Source organism: Cervus elaphus, chromosome 22 (genome assembly GCF_910594005.1).
Source record: "Cervus elaphus chromosome 22, mCerEla1.1, whole genome shotgun sequence".
Classification (NCBI taxonomy): domain Eukaryota; kingdom Metazoa; phylum Chordata; class Mammalia; order Artiodactyla; family Cervidae; genus Cervus; species Cervus elaphus.
This window is the reverse complement of record NC_057836.1, coordinates 71,740,963-71,757,958: the sequence shown is the minus strand read 5'-3', so window position 1 is coordinate 71,757,958 and position 16,996 is coordinate 71,740,963.

Here is a 16,996-nt window from a genome sequence, read left to right as displayed (position 1 = left end):
TCCCTGGATTCGTCTCCAGAGGAATACCACCTTACCACAAGCACCTCAAGAGGAGGCTTCTCTCAGCTCTAGGTATGTGAGAGGGACCCTGAGTTTGCGGCCTCAAGTGGAATGGACACCGCGATGCCCTGACTCGAAATAAGGCCGGATATCCCTGCAGTGACGTCAATGCAGGCTCGTCTTGCATCTCCCAGGACGAAAGGATGTCTGAATCCCCTGTGGAAAGCACAGAGAAAGACTTAGTTCCCCACCTCATCGCGACCGATAGCCTCACATCCTTTGAAAACTCCAGAGGTACGCGGAGATCAGTGCCTCCAAAGGAGACGATGCCTGACTCCTCGTGAAACTTGATAGGAGTCCCAGGATTCCTGTGGCACTTGGAAAGGGACCCTTGGTCTCCCGCCTCAGCTGGAGAGGCGTCCCAATTGCCCTGCCAAGCCTCGAGGAGAATCCAGAGTTGTCCCTCGCAACTAGGCAGGAGTCCTGACGTTGCTGAACAAACACGTGTGTGGAAGGGCCATCCCCGTCTTAACTCGAGAATACACCCCAGGTTCCCGCCGCAACTCGAGAAAAACCATGAGACTTCCCCCTCGCCGCGAGATGAGGCCCGATTCCCCTGCACTGCGTGCAGAGCAATTCTGTGTTGCACATCACACATGAAAGGAGCCTTGATTTCCTTCATGCCACTCCAGAGAAACCCCAAGAATACTGTTTCAAGGCTAGAGGGATCCTGAGGTCACTGTAGCAACACGAAAGTGCTCCGTGGACCAAAAATCAACTCGAGATGAGAGGTTAGTCCCTGGCTTCGACTCCAGAGGAATACCACCTTACCACAAGCACCTCAAGAGGAGGCTTCTCTCAGCTCTAGGTATGTGAGAGGGACCCTGAGTTTGCGGCCTGAAGTGGAATGGACACCGCGATGCCCTGACTCGAAATAAGGCCGGATATCCCTGCAGTGACTGGAATGCAGGCTCGTCTTGCATCTCCCAAGACGAAAGGGTGTCTGAATCCCCTGTGGAGACCACAGAGAAAGACCTAGTTCCCCACCTCATCGCGACAGGAGGCCTCATATCCTTTGAAAACTCCAGAGGTACGCGGAGATCAGTGCCTCCATAGGAGACGATGCCTGACTCCTCGTAAAACTTGATAGGAGACCCAGGATTCCTGTGGCACGTGGAAAGGGACACTTGGTCTCCCGTCTCAGCTGGAGAGGCGTCCCAATTGCCCTGCAAAGCCTCGAGGAGAATCCCCAGTTGTCCCTCGCAAGTAGGCAGGAGTCCTGACGTCGCTGAAGAAACACGTGGGTGGAAGGGCCATCCCCGTCGTAACTCGAGAATATACCCCAGGTTCCCGCCGCAACTCGAGAAAAACCATGAGACTTCCCCCTCGCCGCGAGATGAGGCCCGATTCCCCTGCACTGCGTGCAGAGCAATTCCGTGTTGCACATCACACATGAAAGGAGCCTTGATTTCCTTGATGGCACTCCAGAGAAACCCCAAGAACACTGTTTCAAGGCTAGAGCGATCCTGAGGTCACTGTAGCAACACGAAAGAGCTCCGTGGACCAAGAATCAACACGAGATGAGAGGTTAGTCCCTGGCTTCGACTCCTGAGGAATACCACCTTACCACAAGCACCTCAAGAGGAGGCTTCTCTCAGCTCTAGGTATGTGAGAGGGATCCTGAGTTTGCGGCCTCAAGTGGAATGGACACCGCGATGCCCTGACTCGAAATAAAGCTGGATATCCCTGCAGTGACTTGAATGCAGGCTCGTCTTGCATCTCCCAAGAAGAAAGGATGTCTGAGTCCCCTGTGGAGACCACAGAGAAACACCTAGTTCCCCACCTCATCGCGACCGGAGGCCTCACATCCTTTGAAAACTCCAGAGGTACGCGGAGATCAGTGCCTCCAAAGGAGACGATGCCTGACTCCTCGTGAAACTTGATAGGAGTCCCAGGATTCTTGTGGCACGTGGAAAGGGACCCTTGGTCTCCCGCCTCAGCTGGAGAGGCGTTCCAATTGCCCTGCCAAGCCTCGAGGAGAATCCCGAGTTGTCCCTCGCAACTAGGCAGGAGTCCTGACGTGGCTGAACAAACACGTGGGTGGAAGGGCCATCCCCGTCGTAACTCGAGAATATACCCCAGGTTCCCGCCGCAACTTGAGAAAAACCATGAGACTTCCCCCTCGATGCGAGATGAGGCCCGATTCCCCTGTACTGCGTGCAGAGCAATTCCGTCTTGCACATCACACATGAAAGGAGCCTTGATTTCCTTGATGGCACTCCAGAGAAACCCCAAGAACACTGTTTCAAGGATAGAGGGATCCTGAGGTCACTGTAGCAACATGAAAGAACTCTGTGGACCAAAAATCAACTCGAAAAGAGAGGTTAGTCCCTGGATTCGTCTCCAGAGGAATACCACCTTACCACAAGCACCTCAAGAGGAGGCTTCTCTCAGCTCTAGGTATGTGAGAGGGACCCTGAGTTTGCGGCCTCAAGTGGAATGGACACCGCGATGCCCTGACTCGAAATAAGGCCGGATATCCCTGCAGTGACTTCAATGCAGGCTCGTCTTGCATCTCCCAGGACGAAAGGATGTCTGAATCCCCTGTGGAAAGCACAGAGAAAGACTTAGTTCCCCACCTCATCGCGACCGATAGCCTCACATCCTTTGAAAACTCCAGAGGTACGCGAAGATCAGTGCCTCCAAAAGAGACGATGCCTGACTCCTCGTGAAACTTGATAGGAGACCCAGGATTCCTGTGGCACTTGGAAAGGGACACTTGGTCTCCCGCCTCAGCTGGAGAGGCGTCCCAATTGCCCTGCCAAGCCTCGAGGAGAATCCAGAGTTGCCCCTCGCAACTAGGCAGGAGTCCTGACGTGGCTGAACAAACACGTGTGTGGAAGGGCCGTCCCCGTCGTAACTCGAGAATATACCCCAGGTTCCCGCCGCAACTCGAGAAAAACCATGAGACTTCCCCCTCGCCGCGAGATGAGGCCCGATTCCCCTGCACTGCGTGCAGAGCAATTCTGTGTTGCACATCACACATGAAAGGAGCCTTGATTTCCTTCATGGCACTCCAGAGAAACCCCAAGAATACTGTTTCAAGGCTAGAGGGATCCTGAGGTCACTGTAGCAACACGAAAGAGCTCCGTGGACCAAAAATCAACTCGAGATGAGAGGTTAGTCCCTGGCTTCGACTCCAGAGGAATACCACCTTACCACAAGCACCTCAAGAGGAGGCTTCTCTCAGCTCTAGGTATGTGAGAGGGACCCTGAGTTTGCGGCCTCAAGTGGAATGGACACCGCGATGCCCTGACTCGAAATAAGGCCGGATATCCCTGCAGTGACTGGAATGCAGGCTCGTCTTGCATCTCCCAAGACGAAAGGGTGTCTGAATCCCCTGTGGAGACCACAGAGAAAGACCTAGTTCCCCACCTCATCGCGACAGGAGGCCTCAAATCCTTTGAAAACTCCAGAGGTACGCGGAGATCAGTGCCTCCAAAGGAGACGATGCCTGACTCCTCGTAAAACTTGATAGGAGACCCAGGATTCCTGTGGCACGTGGAAAGGGACACTTGGTCTCCCGTCTCAGCTGGAGAGGCGTCCCAATTGCCCTGCAAAGCCTCGAGGAGAATCCCGAGTTGTCCCTCGCAAGTAGGCAGGAGTCCTGTCGTCGCTGAAGAAACACGTGGGTGGAAGGGCCATCCCCGTCGTAACTCGAGAATATACCCCAGGTTCCCGCCGCAACTCGAGAAAAACCATGAGACTTCCCCCTCGCTGCGAGATGAGGCCCGATTCCCCTGCACTGCGTGCAGAGCAATTCCGTGTTGCACATCACACATGAAAGGAGCCTTGATTTCCTTGATGGCACTCCAGAGAAACCCCAAGAACACTGTTTCAAGGCTAGAGGGATCCTGAGGTCACTGTAGTAACACGAAAGAGCTCCGTGGACCAAGAATCAACACGAGATGAGAGGTTAGTCCCTGGCTTCGACTCCTGAGGAATACCACCTTACCACAAGCACCTCAAGAGGAGGCTTCTCTCAGCTCTAGGTATGTGAGAGGGATCCTGAGTTTGCGGCCTCAATTGGAATGGACACCGCGATGCCCTGACTCGAAATAAAGCTGGATATCCCTGCAGTGACTTGAATGCAGGCTCGTCTTGCATCTCCCAAGAAGAAAGGATGTCTGAATCCCCTGTGGAGACCACAGAGAAACACCTAGTTTCCCACCTCATCGCGACCGGAGGCCTCACATCCTTTGAAAACTCCAGAGGTACGCGGAGATCAGTGCCTCCAAAGGAGACGATGCCTGACTCCTCGTGAAACTTGATAGGAGTCCCAGGATTCTTGTGGCACGTGGAAAGGGACCCTTGGTCTCCCGCCTCAGCTGGAGAGGCGTTCCAATTGCCCTGCCAAGCCTCGAGGAGAATCCCGAGTTGTCCCTCGCAACTAGGCAGGAGTCCTGACGTGGCTGAACAAACACGTGGGTGGAAGGGCCATCCCCGTCGTAACTCGAGAATATACCCCAGGTTCCCGCCGCAACTCGAGAAAAACCATGAGACTTCCCCCTCGATGCGAGATGAGGCCCGATTCCCCTGTACTGCGTGCAGAGCAATTCCGTCTTGCACATCACACATGAAAGGAGCCTTGATTTCCTTGATGGCACTCCAGAGAAACCCCAAGAACACTGTTTCAAGGATAGAGGGATCCTGAGGTCACTGTAGCAACACGAAAGAACTCTGTGGACCAAAAATCAACTCGAAAAGAGAGGTTAGTCCCTGGATTCGTCTCCAGAGGAATACCACCTTACCACAAGCACCTCAAGAGGAGGCTTCTCTCAGCTCTAGGTATGTGAGAGGGACCCTGAGTTTGCGGCCTCAAGTGGAATGGACACCGCGATGCCCTGACTCGAAATAAGGCCGGATATCCCTGCAGTGACTTCAATGCAGGCTCGTCTTGCATCTCCCAGGACGAAAGGATGTCTGAATCCCCTGTGGAAAGCACAGAGAAAGACTTAGTTCCCCACCTCATCGCGACCGATAGCCTCACATCCTTTGAAAACTCCAGAGGTACGCGGAGATCAGTGCCTCCAAAGGAGACGATGCCTGACTCCTCGTGAAACTTGATAGGAGACCCAGGATTCCTGTGGCACTTGGAAAGGGACACTTGGTCTCCCGCCTCAGCTGAAGAGGCGTCCCAATTGCCCTGCCAAGCCTCGAGGAGAATCCAGAGTTGTCCCTCGCAACTAGGCAGGAGTCCTGACGTGGCTGAAGAAACACGTGGGTGGAAGTGCCATCCCCGTTGTAACTCGAGAATATACCCCAGGTTCCCGCCGCAACTCGAGAAAAACCATGAGACTTCCCCCTCGCCGCAAGATGAGGCCCGATTCCCCTGCACTGCGTGCAGAGCAATTCCGTGTTGCACATCACACATGAAAGGAGCCTTGATTTCCTTGATGGCACTCCAGAGAAACCCCAAGAACACTGTTTCAAGGCTAGAGGGATCCTGAGGTCACTGTAGCAACACGAAAGAGCTCCGTGGGCCAAAAATCAACTCGAGATGAGAGGTTAGTCCCTGGCTTCGACTCCAGAGGAATACCACCTTACCACAAGCACCTCAAGAGGAGGCTTCTCTCAGCTCTAGGTATGTGAGAGGGACCCTGAGTTTGCGGCCTCAAGTGGAATGGACACCGCGATGCCCTGACGCGAAATAAGGCTGGATATCCCTGCAGTGACTTGAATGCAGGCTCGTCTTGCATCTCCCAAGATGAAAGGGTGTCTGAATCCCCTGTGGAGACCACAGAGAAACACCTAGTTCCCCACCTCATCGCGACCGAAGGACTCACATCCTTTGAGAACTCCAGAGGTACGCCGAGATCAGTGCCTCCAAAGGAGACGATGCCTGACTCCTCGTGAAACTTGATAGGAGTCCCAGGATTCCTGTGGCACGTGGAAAGGGACCCTTGGTCTCCCGCCTCAGCTGGAGAGGCGTCCCAATTGCCTTGCCAAGCCTCGAGGAGAATCCCGAGTTGTGTCTCGCAATTAGGCAAGAGTCCTGACGTGGCTGAACAAACACGTGTGTGGAAGGGCCATCCCCGTCGTAACTCGAGAATATACCCCAGGTTCCCGCCGCAACTCGAGAAAAACCATGAGACTTCCCCCTCGCCGCGAGATGAGGCCCGGTTCCCCTGCACTGCGTGCAGAGCAATTCCGTGTTGCACATCACACATGAAAGGAGCCTTGATTTCCTTGATGGCACTCCAGAGAAACCCCAAGAACACTGTTTCAAGGATAGAGGGATCCTGAGGTCACTGTAGCAACACGAAAGAGCTCCGTGGACCAAAAATCAACTCGAGATGAGAGGTTAGTCCCTGGCTTCGACTCCAGAGGAATACCACCTTACCACAAGCACCTCAAGAGGAGGCTTCTCTCAGCTCTAGGTATGTGAGAGGGACCCTGAGTTTGCGGCCTCAAGTGGAATGGACACCGCGATGCCCTAACTCGAAATAAGGCCGGATATCCCTGCAGTGACTGGAATGCAGGCTCGTCTTGCATCTCCCAAGACGAAAGGGTGACTGAATCCCCTGTGGAGACCACAGAGAAAGACCTAGTTCCCCACCTCATCGCGACAGGAGGCCTCAAATCCTTTGAAAACTCCAGAGGTACGCGGAGATCAGTGCCTCCAAAGGAGACGATGCCTGACTCCTCGTAAAACTTGATAGGAGACCCAGGATTCCTGTGGCACGTGGAAAGGGACTCTTGGTCTCCCGTCTCAGCTGGAGAGGCGTCCCAATTGCCCTGCAAAGCCTCGAGGAGAATCCCGAGTTGTCCCTCGCAAGTAGGCAGGAGTCCTGACGTCTCTGAAGAAACACGTGGGTGGAAGGGCCATCCCCGTCGTAACTCGAGAATATACCCCAGGTTCCCGCCGCAACTCGAGAAAAACCATGAGACTTCCCCCTCGCCGCGAGATGAGGCCCGATTCCCCTGCACTGCTTGCAGAGCAATTCCGTGTTGCACATCACACATGAAAGGAGCCTTGATTTCCTTGATGGCACTCCAGAGAAACCCCAAGAACACTGTTTCAAGGCTAGAGGGATCCTGAGGTCACTGTAGCAACACGAAAGAGCTCCGTGGACCAAGAATCAACACGAGATGAGAGGTTAGTCCCTGGCTTCGACTCCTGAGGAATACCACCTTACCACAAGCACCTCAAGAGGAGGCTTCTCTCAGCTCTAGGTATGTGAGAGGGATCCTGAGTTTGCGGCCTCAAGTGGAATGGACACCGCGAGCCCTGACTCGAAATAAAGCTGGATATCCCTGCAGTGACTTGAATGCAGGCTCGTCTTGCATCTCCCAAGAAGAAAGGATGTCTGAATCCCCTGTGGAGACCACAGAGAAACACCTAGTTTCCCACCTCATCGCGACCGGAGGCCTCACATCCTTTGAAAACTCCAGAGGTACGCGGAGATCAGTGCCTCCAAAGGAGACGATGCCTGACTCCTCGTGAAACTTGATAGGAGTCCCAGGATTCTTGTGGCACGTGGAAAGGGACACTTGGTCTCCCGCCTCAGCTGGAGAGGCGTTCCAATTGCCCTGCCAAGCCTCGAGGAGAATCCCGAGTTGTCCCTCGCAACTAGGCAGGAGTCCTGACGTGGCTGAACAAACACGTGGGTGGAAGGGCCATCCCCGTCGTAACTCGAGAATATACCCCAGGTTCCCGCCGCAACTTGAGAAAAACCATGAGACTTCCCCCTCGATGCGAGATGAGGCCCGATTCCCCTGTACTGCGTGCAGAGCAATTCCGTCTTGCACATCACACATGAAAGGAGCCTTGATTTCCTTGATGGCACTCCAGAGAAACCCCAAGAACACTGTTTCAAGGATAGAGGGATCCTGAGGTCACTGTAGCAACACGAAAGAACACTGTGGACCAAAAATCAACTCGAAAAGAGAGGTTAGTCCCTGGATTCGTCTCCAGAGGAATACCACCTTACCACAAGCACCTCAAGAGGAGGCTTCTCTCAGCTCTAGGTATGTGAGAGGGAACCTGAGTTTGCGGCCTCAAGTGGAATGGACACCGCGATGCCCTGACTCGAAATAAGGCCGGATATCCCTGCAGTGACTTCAATGCAGGCTCGTCTTGCATCTCCCAGGACGAAAGGATGTCTGAATCCCCTGTGGAAAGCACAGAGAAAGACTTAGTTCCCCACCTCATCGCGACCGATAGCCTCACATCCTTTGAAAACTCCAGAGGTACGCGGAGATCAGTGCCTCCAAAGGAGACGATGCCTGACTCCTCGTGAAACTTGATAGAAGTCCCAGGATTCCTGTGGCACTTGGAAAGGGACACTTGGTCTCCCGCCTCAGCTGGAGAGGCGTCCCAATTGCCCTGCAAGCCTCGAGGAGAATCCAGAGTTGTCCCTCGCAACTAGGCAGGAGTCCTGACGTGGCTGAAGAAACACGTGGGTGGAAGGGCCATCCCCGTTGTAACTCGAGAATATACCCCAGGTTCCCGCCGCAACTCGAGAAAAACCATGAGACTTCCCCCTCGCCGCAAGATGAGGCCCGATTCCCCTGCACTGCGTGCAGAGCAATTCCGTGTTGCACATCACACATGAAAGGAGCCTTGATTTCCTTGATGGCACTCCAGAGAAACCCCAAGAACACTGTTTCAAGGCTAGAGGGATCCTGAGGTCACTGTAGCAACAAGAAAGAGCTCCGTGGGCCAAAAATCAACTCGAGATGAGAGGTTAGTCCCTGGCTTCGACTCCAGAGGAATACCACCTTACCACAAGCACCTCAAGAGGAGGCTTCTCTCAGCTCTAGGTATGTGAGAGGGACCCTGAGTTTGCGGCCTCAAGTGGAATGGACACCGCGATGCCCTGACGCGAAATAAGGCTGGATATCCCTGCAGTGACTTGAATGCAGGCTCGTCTTGCATCTCCCAAGATGAAAGGGTGTCTGAATCCCCTGTGGAGACCACAGAGAAACACCTAGTTCCCCACCTCATCGCGACCGAAGGCCGCACATCCTTTGAGAACTCCAGAGGTACGCCGAGATCAGTGCCTCCAGAGGAGACGATGCCTGACTCCTCGTGAAACTTGATAGGAGTCCCAGGATTCCTGTGGCACGTGGAAAGGGACCCTTGGTCTCCCGCCTCAGCTGGAGAGGCGTCCCAATTGCCTTGCCAAGCCTCGAGGAGAATCCCGAGTTGTGTCTCGCAATTAGGCAAGAGTCCTGACGTGGCTGAACAAACACGTGTGTGGAAGGGCCCTCCCCGTCGTAACTCGAGAATATACCCCAGGTTCCCGCCGCAACTCGAGAAAAACCATGAGACTTCCCCCTTGCCGCGAGATGAGGCCCGGTTCCCCTGCACTGCGTGCAGAGCAATTCCGTGTTGCACATCACACATGAAAGGAGCCTTGATTTCCTTCATGGCACTCCAGAGAAACCCCAAGAACACTGTTTCAAGGCTAGAGGGATCCTGAGGTCACTGTAGCAACACGAAAGAGCTCCGTGGACCAAAAATCAACTCGAGATGAGAGGTTAGTCCCTGGCTTCGATTCCAGAGGAATACCACCTTACCACAAGCACCTCAAGAGGAGGCTTCTCTCAGCTCTAGGTATGTGAGAGGGACCCTGAGTTTGCGGCCTCAAGTGGAATGGACACCGCGATGCCCTGACTCGAAATAAGGCCGGATATCCCTGCAGTGACTGGAATGCAGGCTCGTCTTGCATCTCCCAAGACGAAAGGGTGTCTGAATCCCCTGTGGAGACCACAGAGAAAGACCTAGTTCCCCACCTCATCGCGACAGGAGGCCTCAAATCCTTTGAAAACTCCAGAGGTATGCGGAGATCAGTGCCTCCAAAGGAGACGATGCCTGACTCCTCGTGAAACTTGATAGGAGACCCAGGATTCCTGTGGCACGTGGAAAGGGACACTTGGTCTCCCGTCTCAGCTGGAGAGGCGTCCCAATTGCCCTGCAAACCCTCGAGGAGAATCCCGAGTTGTCCCTCGCAAGTAGGCAGGAGTCCTGATGTCGCTGAAGAAGCACGTGGGTGGAAGGGCCATCCCCGTCGTAACTCGAGAATATACCCCAGTTTCCCGCCGCAACTCGAGAAAAACCATGAGACTTCCCCCTCGCCGCGAGATGAGGCCCGATTCCCCTGCACTGCATGCAGAGCAATTCCGTCTTGCACATCACACATGAAAGGAGCCTTGATTTCCTTGATGGCACTCCAGAGAAACCCCAAGAACACTGTTTCAAGGCTAGAGGGATCCTGAGGTCACTGTAGCAACACGAAAGAGCTCCGTGGACCAAGAATCAACACGAGATGAGAGGTTAGTCCCTGGCTTCGACTCCTGAGGAATACCACCTTACCACAAGCACCTCAAGAGGAGGCTTCTCTCAGCTCTAGGTATGTGAGAGGGATCCTGAGTTTGCGGCCTCAAGTGGAATGGACACCGCGATGCCCTGACTCGAAATAACGCCGGATATCCCTGCAGTGACTTGAATGCAGGCTCGTCTTGCATCTCCCAAGAAGAAAGGATGTCTGAATCCCGAGTGGAGACCACAGAGAAACACCTAGTTCCCCACCTCATCGCGACCGGAGGCCTCAAATCCTTTGAAAATTCGAGAGGTACGCGGAGATCAGTGCCTCCAAAGGAGACGATGCCTGACTCCTCGTGAAACTTGATAGGAGTCCCAGGATTCTTGTGGCACGTGGAAAGGGACCCTTGGTCTCCCGCCTCAGCTGGAGAGGCGTTCCAATTGCCCTGCCAAGCCTCGAGGAGAATCCCGAGTTGTCCCTCGCAACTAGGCAGGAGTCCTGACGTGGCTGAACAAACACGTGGGTGGAAGGGCCATCCCCGTCGTAACTCGAGAATATACCCCAGGTTCCCGCCGCAACTCGAGAAAAACCATGAGACTTCCCCCTCGATGCGAGATGAGGCCCGATTCCCCTGTACTGCGTGCAGAGCAATTCCGTCTTGCACATAACACATGAAAGGAGCCTTGATTTCCTTGATGGCACTCCAGAGAAACCCTAAGAACACTGTTTCAAGGCTAGAGGGATCCTGAGGTCACTGTAGCAACACGAAAGAAATCTGTGGACCAAAAATCAACTCGAAAAGAGAGGTTAGTCCCTGGATTCGTCTCCAGAGGAATACCACCTTACCACAAGCACCTCAAGAGGAGGCTTCTCTCAGCTCTAGGTATGTGAGAGGGACCCTGAGTTTGCGGCCTCAAGTGGAATGGACACCGCGATGCCCTGACTCGAAATAAGGCCGAATATCCCTGCAGTGACTGGAATGCATGCTCGTCTTGCATCTCCCAAGAAGAAAGGGTGTCTGAATCCCCTGTGGAGACCACAGAGAAAGACCTAGTTCCCCACCTCATCGCGACCGATAGCCTCACATCCTTTGGAACCTCCAGAGGTATGCGGAGATCAGTGCCTCCAAAGGAGACGATGCCTGACTCCTCGTGAAACTTGATAGGAGACCCAGGATTCCTGTGGAACGTGGAAAGGGACCCTTGGTCTCCCGTCTCAGCTGGAGAGGCGTCCCAATTGCCCTGCAAAGCCTCGAGGAGAATCCCGAGTTGTCCCTCGCAAGTAGGCAGGAGTCCTGACGTCGCTGAAGAAACACGTGGTTGGAAGGGCCAACCCCGTCGTAACTCGAGAATATACCCCAGGTTCCCGCCGCAACTCGAGAAAAACCATGAGACTTCCCCCTCGCCGCGAGATGAGGCCCGATTCCCCTGCACTGCATGCAGAGCAATTCCGTGTTGCACATCACACATGAAAGGAGCCTTGATTTCCTTCATGGCACTCCAGAGAAACCCCAAGAACACTGTTTCAAGGCTAGAGGGATCCTGAGGTCACTGTAGCAACACGGAAGAGCTCCGTGGACCAAGAATCAACACGAGATGAGAGGTTAGTCCCTGGCTTCGACTCCTGAGGAATACCACCTTACCACAAGCACCTCAAGAGGAGGCTTCTCTCAGCTCTAGGTATGTGAGAGGGATCCTGAATTTGCGGCCTCAAGTGGAATGGACACCGTGATGCCCTGACTCGAAATAAGGCCGGATATCCCTGCAGTGACTTGAATGCAGGCTCGTCTTGCATCTCCCAAGAAGAAAGGATGTCTGAATCCCCTGTGGAGACCACAGAGAAAGACCTAGTTCCCCACATCATCGCGACCGGAGGCCTCACATCCTTTGAAAACTCCAGAGGTACGCGGTGATCAGTGCCTCCAAAGGAGACGATGCCTGACTCCTCGTGAAACTTGATAGGAGTCCCAGGATTCCTGTGGCACGTGGAAAGGGACACTTGGTCTCCCGCCTCAGCTGGAGAGGCGTTCCAATTGCCCTGCCAAGCCTCGAGGAGAATCCCGAGTTGTCCCTCGCAACTAGGCAGGAGTCCTGACGTGGCTGAACAAACACGTGGGTGGAAGGGCCATCCCCGTCGTAACTCGAGAATATACCCCAGGTTCCCGCCGCAACTCGAGAAAAACCATGAGACTTCCCCCTCGATGTGAGATGAGGCCCGATTCCCCTGTACTGCATGCAGAGCAATTCCGTCTTGCACATCACACATGAAAGGAGCCTTGATTTCCTTGATGGCACTCCAGAGAAACCCCAAGAACACTGTTTCAAGGCTAGAGGGATCCTGAGGTCACTGTAGCAACACGAAAGAGCTCCGTGGGCCAAAAATCAACTCGAGATGAGAGGTTAGTCCCTGGCTTCGACTCCAGAGGAATACCACCTTACCACAAGCACCTCAAGAGGAGGCTTCTCTCAGCTCTAGGTATGTGAGAGGGACCCTGAGTTTGCGGCCTCAAGTGGAATGGACACCGCGATGCCCTGACGCGAAATAAGGCTGGATATCCCTGCAGTGACTTGAATGCAGGCTCCTCTTGCATCTCCCAAGATGAAAGGATGTCTGAATCCCCTGTGGAGACCACAGAGAAAGACCTAGTTCCCCACCTCATCGCGACCGGAGGCCTCACATCCTTTGAAAACTCCAGAGGTACGCGGAGATCAGTGCCTCCAAAGGAGACGATGCCTGACTCCTCGTGAAACTTAATAGGAGTCCCAGGATTCCTGTGGCACGTGGAAAGGGACCCTTGGTCTCCCGCCTCAGCTGGAGAGGCGTTCCAATTGCCCTGCCAAGCCTCGAGGAGAATCCCGAGTTGTCCCTCGCAAGTAGGCAGGAGTCCTGACGTGGCTGAAGAAACACGTGGGTGGAAGGGCCATCCCCGTCGTAACTCGAGAATATACCCCAGGTTCCCGCCGCAACTCGAGAAAAACCATGAGACTTCCCCCTCGATGTGAGATGAGGCCCGATTCCCCTGTACTGCATGCAGAGCAATTCCGTCTTGCACATCACACATGAAAGGAGCCTTGATTTCCTTGATGGCACTCCAGAGAAACCCCAAGAGCACTGTTTCAAGGATAGAGGGATCCTGAGGTCACTGTAGCAACACGAAAGAACTCTGTGGACCAAAAATCAACTCAAAAAGAGAGGTTAGTCCCTGGATTCGTCTCCAGAGGAATACCACCTTACCACAAGCACCTCAAGAGGAGGCTTCTCTCAGCTCTAGGTATGTGAGAGGGACCCTGAGTTTGCGGCCTCAAGTGGAATGGACACCGCGATGCCCTGACTCGAAATAAGGCCGGATATCCCTGCAGTGACTTCAATGCAGGCTCGTCTTGCATCTCCCAGGACGAAAGGATGTCTGAATCCCCTGTGGAAAGCACAGAGAAAGACTTAGTTCCCCACCTCATCGCGACCGATAGCCTCACATCCTTTGAAAACTCCAGAGGTACGCGGAGATCAGTGCCTCCAAAGGAGACGATGCCTGACTCCTCGTGAAACTTGATAGGAGTCCCAGGATTCCTGTGGCACTTGGAAAGGGACACTTGGTCTCCCGCCTCAGCTGGAGAGGCGTCCCAATTGCCCTGCCAAGCCTCGAGGAGAATCCAGAGTTGTCCCTCGCAACTAGGCAGGAGTCATGACGTCGCTGAAGAAATACGTGGGTGGAAGGGCCATCCCCGTCGTAACTCGAGAATATACCCCAGGTTCCCGCTGCAACTCGAGAAAAACCATGAGACTTCCCCCTCGCCCCGAGATGAGGCCCGATTCCCCTGCACTGCGTGCAGCGCAATTCCGTGTTGCACATCACACATGAAAGGAGCCTTGATTTCCTTGATGGCACTCCAGAGAAACCCCAAGAACACTGTTTCAAGGCTAGAGGGATCCTGAGGTCACTGTAGCAACACGAAAGAGCTCCGTGGGCCAAAAATCAACTCGAGATGAGAGGTTAGTCCCTGTCTTCGACTCCAGAGTAATACCACCTTACCACAAGCACCTCAAGAGGAGGCTTCTCTCAGCTCTAGGTATGTGAGAGGGACCCTGAGTTTGCGGCCTCAAGTGGAATGGACACCGCGATGCCCTGACGCGAAATAAGGCTGGATATCCCTGCAGTGACTTGAATGCAGGCTCGTCTTGCATCTCCCAAGATGAAAGGATGTCTGAATCCCCTGTGGAGACCACAGAGAAACACCTAGTTCCCCACCTCATCGCGACCGGAGGCCTCACATCCTTTGAAAACTCCAGAGGTATGCGGAGATCAGTGCCTCCAAAGGAGACGATGCCTGACTCCTCGTGAAACTTGATAGGAGTCCCAGGATTCCTGTGGCACGTGGAAAGGGACCCTTGGTCTCCCGCCTCAGCTGGAGAGGCGTCCCAATTGCCTTGCCAAGCCTCGAGGAGAATCCAGAGTTGTCCCTCGCAACTAGGCAGGAGTCCTGACGTCGCTGAAGAAACACGTGGGTGGAAGGGCCATCCCCGTCGTAACTCGAGAATATACCCCAGGTTCCCGCCGCAACTCGAGAAAAACCATGAGACTTCCCCCTCGCCGCGAGATGAGGCCCGATTCCCCTGCACTGCGTGCAGAGCAATTCCGTGTTGCACATCACACATGAAAGGAGCCTTGATTTCCTTGATGGCACTCCAGAGAAACCCCAAGAACACTGTTTCAAGGCTAGAGGGATCCTGAGGTCACTGTAGCAACACGAAAGAGCTCCGTGGGCCAAAAATCAACTCGAGATGAGAGGTTAGTCCCTGGCATCGACTCCAGAGGAATACCACCTTACCACAAGCACCTCAAGAGGAGGCTTCTCTCAGCTCTAGGTATGTGAGAGGGACCCTGAGTTTGCGGCCTCAAGTGGAATGGACACTGCGATGCCCTGACTCGAAATAAGGCCGGATATCCCTGCAGTGACTTGAATGCAGGCTCGTCTTTCATCTCCCAAGATGAAAGGATGTCTGAATCCCCTGTGGAGACCACAGAGAAAGACCTAGTTCCCCACCTCATCGCGACCGGAGGCCTCACATCCTTTGAAAACTCCAGAGGTACGCGGAGATCAGTGCCTCCAAAGGAGACGATGCCTGACTCCTCGTGAAACTTGATAGGAGTCCCAGGATACTTGTGGCACGTGGACAGGGACCCTTGGTCTCCCGCCTCAGCTGGAGAGGCGTTCCAATTGCCCTGCCAAGCCTCGAGGAGAATCCCGAGTTGTCCCTCGCAAGTAGGCAGGAGTCCTGACGTCGCTGAAGAAACACGTGCGTGGAAGGGCCATCCCCGTCGTAACTCGAGAATATACCCCAGGTTCCCGCCGCAACTCGAGAAAAACCATGAGACTTCCCCCTCGATGCGAGATGAGGCCCGATTCCCCTGTACTGCGTGCAGAGCAATTCCGTCTTGCACATCACACATGAAAGGAGCCTTGATTTCCTTGATGGCACTCCAGAGAAACCCCAAGAACACTGTTTCAAGGATAGAGGGATCCTGAGGTCACTGTAGCAACAGGAAAGAACTCTGTGGACCAAAAATCAACTCGAAAAGAGAGGTTAGTCCCTGGATTCGTCTCCAGAGGAATACCACCTTACCACAAGCACCTCAAGAGGAGGCTTCTCTCAGCTCTAGGTATGTGAGAGGGACCCTGAGTTTGCGGCCTCAAGTGGAATGGACACCGCGATGCCCTGACTCGAAATAAGGCCGGATATCCCTGCAGTGACTTCAATGCAGGCTCGTCTTGCATCTCCCAGGACGAAAGGATGTCTGAATCCCCTGTGGAAAGCACAGAGAAAGACTTAGTTCCCCACCTCATCGCGACCGATAGCCTCACATCCTTTGAAAACTCCAGAGGTACGCGGAGATCAGTGCCTCCAAAGGAGACGATGCCTGACTCCTCGTGAAACTTGATAGGAGTCCCAGGATTCCTGTGGCACTTGGAAAGGGACCCTTGGTCTCCCGCCTCAGCTGGAGAGGCGTCCCAATTGCCCTGCCAAGCCTCGAGGAGAATCCCGAGTTGTCCCTCGCAACTAGGCAGGAGTCCTGACGTCGCTGAAGAAACACGTGGGTGGAAGGGCCATCCCCGTCGTAACTCGAGAATATACCCCAGGTTCCCGCCGCAACTCGAGAAAAACCATGAGACTTCCCCCTCGCCGCGAGATGAGGCCCGATTCCCCTGCACTGCATGCAGAGCAATTCTGTGTTGCACATCACACATGAAAGGAGCCTTGATTTCCTTCATGGCACTCCAGAGAAACCCCAAGAACACTGTTTCAAGGCTAGAGGGATCCTGAGGTCACTGTAGCAACAAGAAAAAGCTCCGTGGGCCAAAAATCAACTCGAGATGAGAGGTTAGTCCCTGGCTTCGACTCCAGGGGAATACCACCTTACCACAAGCACCTCAAGAGGAGGCTTCTCTCAGCTCTGGGTATGTGAGAGGGACCCTGAGTTTGCGGCCTCAAGTGGAATGGACACCGCGATGCCCTGACGCGAAATAAGGCTGGATATCCCTGCAGTGACTTGAATGCAGGCTCGTCTTGCATCTCCCAAGATGAAAGGATGTCTGAATCCCCTGTGGAGACCACAGAGAAAGACCTAGATCCCCACCTCATCGCGACCGGAGGCCTCACATCCTTTG